Source organism: Sorex fumeus, unplaced genomic scaffold (genome assembly GCF_029834395.1).
Source record: "Sorex fumeus unplaced genomic scaffold, SorFum_2.1 ptg000034l, whole genome shotgun sequence".
NCBI lineage: Eukaryota > Metazoa > Chordata > Mammalia > Eulipotyphla > Soricidae > Sorex > Sorex fumeus.
This window is the reverse complement of record NW_026606091.1, coordinates 16437091-16442127: the sequence shown is the minus strand read 5'-3', so window position 1 is coordinate 16442127 and position 5037 is coordinate 16437091.

Below are 5037 nucleotides of genomic sequence, written 5' to 3'. Positions count from 1 at the left end.
AGATAGATGGTCGGCAACTACACCACCTCCGCTTTGCTGATGACATCGTTCTAATAACACCAAACATCAGCCAAGCGGCACAAATACTGAACGACTTTGACTGTGAATGTGGAAAGGTCGGACTACAGCTGAATCTTACGAAGACAATGTTTATGAGAAACAACCTTGTTCCTGACCCTCCATTCGCTCTCAACGGAACCACCATCTCCGAATGCAATAGTTATATATACCTAGGTCGAGAAATCAACATGATGAATGACCTGACACTTGAGTTGTGCAGGAGGAAGAGAGCGGCTTGGAACGCCTTCAAGAACGTTGAAGAAATAACTAAAAGGACAAAGAACCTCAAGCTATGAGCACATCTCTTTGATTCCACTGTTCTTCCTGCATTAACATATGCCTCAGAGACCTGGACCCTATGAAAACAGGATGAGAACGCTCTTCGGGTCTCTCAAAGAGGAATCGAAAGAGCTATGCTTGGAATGTTACGATTCGCTCAAAGGAGAGATAGAATCCAGAGTTCTGATCTTCGTCAACGCCCAAGAATCAGGGACGCTGTCTCATTTGCCAAGACATCAAAAATCATATGGGCTGGACACATAATGAGGTTTACAGACAACCGCTGGACTAGAACCATTACCGATTGGATTGCACGGGACATCAAAAGATCACGTGGACGCCCACCTACAAGATGGTCAGACTTCTTCGTCAAGACCCTGAATGATCGGTTTGAGGCTCTGCATATTCCTAGAACAAACAGATACCATTGGGCCACACTAGCACGCAACCGGGATGAATGGAGACGTTACTGGCACCCGCTCGAGTAAATCAATGAATAACGGGGATTAAGTGATTAAGTGATTAAGTGATATCCCCCCACTATCCTCCTTGCCCCCTACCATCCTCTTTGACCCCCACCAAAAGGAAAAGTCAGAACATTATTTGAAAAAGTATACACCTTAATTTGTTACTCATATGTGTAAACATTAATTAATTTTACTCATCTTTGAGGCGTATGTGACTTGGCCATTCTAACCATTATGTGACTTTTGATCAATGCTATTTGTTTCTTAAGGATTTTAGTAACTGATTCACTGCCTTTCTCACTAGTGTTTCTTCTGCAATAAACATTGAGAATTTTATTTTTTGAAATACTCAATATTATTGATGGCTCAAATAAGATGGTTCTAATGAAAGGATCTTCAGATATGTCTTATGAGCTTTTGAATTATCCCACATCAAATGATTTTTCTCTTCTACTCCACCCTGGGTATATATACATTGATGATGATATCAGCTTTTATTTTTTTAATAGTGAAAGCCTTATCTGTTTTGTTACTCCTAATTTATAAATGTAAACTTTCCTGACACAATATCCAACCACTAAAACCATCTTTCTTTAATATATTTACATACAAAATTTCTTCCATCCTACTGCTTCTTTCAGGGAAGTTGATTTTTGCCTTATTCTCTTCTTCAGACCACATTTTCCAGCCTATCTTGCTTGTATTATAAGAGCCTATCATTGTGATCACTTCATTATATGCACTCTTAATTCCACTGTCCTCTTGTCACTTTCTGTCCCCTTCACCTAGGAACACTTAAATTTCAGTTTATTCTCAGCTGTGCTGACACAGATACATATGAATAGAGAAAAAAATTACACAGTCTTGTTGTTTGGTCTCACTTTATCCTTATTTATCAATATTTATTGAAGTTTATTAACAGTGCATGATAATATCATAAGTTTCAGTTCTATATCATTACAAATCAACATCTGGATATATTACATTAAGTTCATCATTAAAAGTAAAATTTTTTACATGATCTACCCATCTACTTCAGGTACCTCCTCCCTTTTCTTCAGGTAATCAATAATTGTTCTGCTATTTCGGAACCATTTAACTTTATTTAGCTTATGCATTAGTCTTTTCTTTATATAATATGTGAGTGAAATCATATAGGATTTGCTTTTTTACTGTATGATTTATAGAATAAATAATATCCTCTATATCCATCTATGCCATTAAATGACATTCGTTCATCTTTGTTTCTAGATGAGAAGTATTTCATTGTTTATATATACTCCATCGTCTTCAATCTCTCAATAATCACTGGGTACTTCAACTATTTTCAGAACTTTATCATAAATAATGCTGCAATAAACATGAATAACAAACATCTTCAGTGTTTTTTATAAATATTATTGCAATAACTGGATTTTATGAAATTTCTGTTTTTAGTTTTTGAATAATGTATAAAATGCTTTGTTTTATGGAAGACATATCCATAAAGACTGCACCAATTATTATTTCCACCACTGATCATCAAGAATTCATTTACTGTATCTTCTCCAACACTTGTCTTTTGGATAGTAACCATTCCCACTAGTGTACACTAGTATCTCACTGTTTTCTTGACTTTAATTTCCTTAATCATAAGAGATGCTGAGCATCTGTTCAAGCACCTGCTGACCAACTAGCTATGTGTTCTTTGGGAACTGTCTATTTCTTGTCCTTCTGCCTCACATATGCAAAATGTCTACTCTACTACTGAGTTCCCTCTGCTAATCTTTACTTGGACTTTTTTTAATGCTTATATATTAGCTTTATTATAATTTGCAATAAAAATTGGAAATTTGGTTCTTTTTTAAAAAAATTTTATTAGTGAAACACAGTTGTAGACTTACAAATTGTTGTGCTTGGGTTTCAATTATACAATGATCAAGTACCCATCCTTCCAGGCTGGTTGTTTTTTTTTTGCCCTTGAGTAGTACATATTACTGTACTGGTTGGTTATTAACATCCTGTTGGATGCATCAAATACCTTCTGTTCAGCAGGGTGCTTTTATTTTAAAGATGCAAGTTCTTTTTTTTTACTGTGCGAAATTTTTTTCAGTTTGATACAGTTCCCTTTATACTTCATTCCCTTGCTTTTTTGAATTGAGCCTTATGTATAAGTCAAGGATTATAGCCCCTAATTTTTTCTATATTTTACAATTTTAGATCTTACAACTTTTAAAACAAACTTAAATTAATTCTTGTGTACAGCGGTAGGGCATTTACCTTGCGCACAGCCAACATGGCTGACCCGAGTTCGATTCCTCCACCCCTCTCGGAGAGTCCGACAAGCTACCGAGAGTATCTTGTCCGCATGGCAGAGCCTGGCAAGCTCCCCGTGATGTATTCGGTATGCCACACTCAGTAACAACAAAGTCTCCAATGGAGACGTTACTGGGCCCGCTCGAGCAAATCGAGGAACAACGGGAGGACAGTGATTCAGTGATTCAGTACAGTTCTAGACAGTTATTCTTTATTTTGTAATTGTTTAGCTGTCCAGTTTTTCCTAGTACCATTTATTTCAGAGATTTTCTTTGCTTTGTTTTATACATTTGACTCCTTAGTCAAATTTCAATGGTTGGATATGTGGGGTTTTTTTCTGTGCTTTCTATACTTTTGTTGTTTGTTTGTGTATTTATTTTAATTTTAACATCATGCTATGCCCGCTTGAGAAAATCAATGAACAGTGGGAGGATAGTGCTACAGTGCTATTTTCATGACTTTGTCATTTGTGTTGCAGGTGGGAATGTGATGTTTCCAGTTAAGTTGTTCTTTCTCAGGATTATTTTTGCCAACTGGGTCTTTTTAATTATTTATTAATTTCTTAAAATCTTTTTTGGTCATTCCCTGAGTCAAATTTTGTGAAGGGTGAATATATTTCATTTCTATGGATAAAACTTACCAGAACCTCTGATACTAAATTTAGTAATAGTGCTAAGGAGTAGACATTCTTATCCTATTTGTGATATTTAGTTTTTATTTAGCACTTTTCACAGATTATGTTAACTGTTGATTTGTCATATATGGCCTTTATAAAGTTGATGTCTTTTTTTGTATACCTAATTAATTTTATATTACTTTATAAAATACTATGATGGAGTGATAGCACAGTGGTAGGAGGTTTGCCTTTCGCGCAGCCAGCATGGTTGAGCTAGGTTCAATTCTTCCGCCCCTCTCAGAGAGCCTGGTAAGCTACCTAGAGTATCTCGTCCGCGTGACAAAGCCTGGCAAGCTACCCGTGACGTATTCAATATGCCAAACACAGTAACAACAAGTCTCAAAATGGAGATGTTACTGGGCCTGCTCAAGCAAATCGATGAGCAATGGGAGGACAGTATTTGTTTGTTTGTTTTTATGATTTTTATGCTAACTCAAACAGATCCTAATTCTTCTCAAATATTTTTTATGGATACATTGAAATAACAGGCAGAGTCTCCTGCCTCCACGCCTGGCTGTCCTTGCCGGGGCCCCTTGGAAGGGAGCAGGTTGAGTTTTCCTCCCCACCCCGACCAGGGCTCCAACAGCCGAAGACCTCCAGAACCAGCCACCACCATGCTGAGACCACTCTCCACAAGCATGAAGGTACCGGCAGAGGAACAAAGGCATGCGGGTCCCGGGGCTGAGATCTGCAAGCCTTCTTGGATCAGGGCTGAGTATCCTCCATCCAGATCCTCCATATTCTAGTAGGCAGAGGTCACACCCACCAACTTGCCCCCTGGTGCTGTGTAATCCCATCAATGGCCAAGACTCAGAGACTATAAAACCCAGCTCCCGGAAGCATGCGGCTGCGCGACATCTTATTATCTCATTCCGACTTTGGACAAACCAGCAGGCTACTGAATGTAACCTGCCCACACGGCAGAGTCTGGCAAACTCCCCATGGTGTACCCAATATGCCAAATACCAGTAACAATGATGGGTCTCATTCTCCTAACTCTGAAAGAGCCTTGAATATGGCACTTTTTAAAAAATCTCAGGGCTAGGACGAAGGAGACGTTACTGGGGCCTGCTCGAGGCAATCGACGAATAACAGGATGGTCATGATCATGATCGTGATATTGAAATAACTAAGAGATTTTGCTTTTTTATTTATCCACTATATTATGTTTTCAATGTGCATATATTGAATTACCGTTGTATCCTTCGGTATAATTCTTTTAAAATATTGTTGCATTTATTTTTTTTTGTATTTTTTGGG